Source organism: Morus notabilis, unplaced genomic scaffold, assembly GCF_000414095.1.
Source record: "Morus notabilis unplaced genomic scaffold, ASM41409v2 Scaffold827, whole genome shotgun sequence".
NCBI classification, from domain to species: domain Eukaryota; kingdom Viridiplantae; phylum Streptophyta; class Magnoliopsida; order Rosales; family Moraceae; genus Morus; species Morus notabilis.
Genome location: NW_010359381.1, coordinates 193,347 through 195,260, shown reverse-complemented (window position 1 = coordinate 195,260; position 1,914 = coordinate 193,347).

Below are 1,914 nucleotides of genomic sequence, written 5' to 3'. Positions count from 1 at the left end.
GGAATTTTCATTGATATTCATAAAATATTCACAAATATATACACATAAAATGATGAATAAATTCTTTTATTAAATAAATAATAAATATCCTATTACATCTTATGCTTCTAGGACACCATTCCCAACAAAAATGTCTCAAAGAACATCGTTACATTTATTCCTAAGGGCATAAATGCTAACAATCTCCCACTTGCACTTAAGTGAGTAAATGTGACATGCTACGCATCCCCATAGCCTTGACATGCTTCTCGAAGGCCTTAGCTGGTAGGGCCTTCGTGAACGGGTCAGCCATATTGTCCTCCGACGCGATCTTGCATATTTCCACATGCCCTTCTTCAATAAAGCTCCTTATCACATTATATTTCATGTCTATGTGCTTACTCATTTTCTGATATCTTGGTTCTTTGGTGTTAGCTATTGCCGCACTGTTATCACAGTATAGTCTCAATGGCTTATCAACATCAGGAACTACTTCAAGATCCATCAGAAATTTACGGAGCCACACTGCTTCATTTGAAGCATCACTAGCTGCCACATACTCGGCTTCCATCGTTGAGTCAGAAGTGCAAGTTTACTTGACACTCCTCCAACGACGGAACCACCTCCTAGAGTAAAGACAGAACCCGAAGTCGATTTCTTAGAATCCAAATAGGATTGAAAATTCTAATATGTATATCCTAGAGGTGTCAAATCCTCCCCGAAATATATCAACATATAATTTCTAGTCCTCCGAAGATACTTGAATATATGCTTGACTGCTACCTAGTGGTTAGGTCTTGGATTCGACTAATATCGACTTACAATCCCGACTGCATGGCAAATGTCCGGTTGAGTACAAAGCATTGCATACATGAGGCTCCCGACCGCTGAAGCATAATGTACATTTGCCATGTATTCTCTTTCCTCAGATGTCTTAGGACAATCACTGTTTGAAAGAGTAATTCTAGACCTAGATGGTTGCTCACCTTTCTTGGAATTCTGCATTGCATACTTGTCAAGAATTTTATCTATGTATGAAGCTTGAGAAAGAGCTATCATTTTGCTCTTTCGATCTCTTAAGATCCGAATGCCCAGAACATAATTAGCTTCTCCTAAGTCCTTTATGTCAAACTGTTTGGTAAGCCAAACTTTGACTGATGACAAAGCCCCTACATCATTTCTAATGAGTAGAATGTCATCAACATATAATAGTAGAAAACCCAATTTCCCATCTTGAATATGCTTATAAACGCAAGGTGTTGGGAATGGTCTCCTAGAAACATAAGATGTAATATGATATTTATTATTTATTTAATAAAAGAGTTTATTCATCATTTTATGTGTATATATTTGTGAATATTTTATGAATATCAATGAAAATTCCATGATTATTTATGTGACCTTAAACATAGTATATAAGTGTTATATGCGAGAGGATAATGTTTAAGGATAATAATCAAAAAGTGATATTAAAGTTTAGAATCTTTAATTAGAACATTACTAATACATGTCATTCCCATTAAGAATGGAATGGTCTTATCCGCATTGTTAATATGACGAGATATTGAATGAGTGTATTTCGCATAATGAGATTATGTGGAACAGGCACACATATACAATATGAATTTTTAATAATTTCTGTTAAGTATAGAAATTCTTATCGAGTCTACCGATGGTCATATATAGAATGATCTTAATCCTGAGTTCTTAACAGATTCTTATTTATGGATTTGTGTCTTTTGATTTACTTGGTACGGATTCTGAGATCCTGAATCCTATTCCTTGTATTTTGGATGCATGATGAAGTAGGTAGCCGGAAATGTTATTATACGAGATGGAATCCATTCCTTCTTGAGAAAAAAGTAGATAAATAATTCTCTTGAGGGTTGATTCGGTACTTGGACCAGTAGGAGCTCCGATTCATGAATGTGTTTT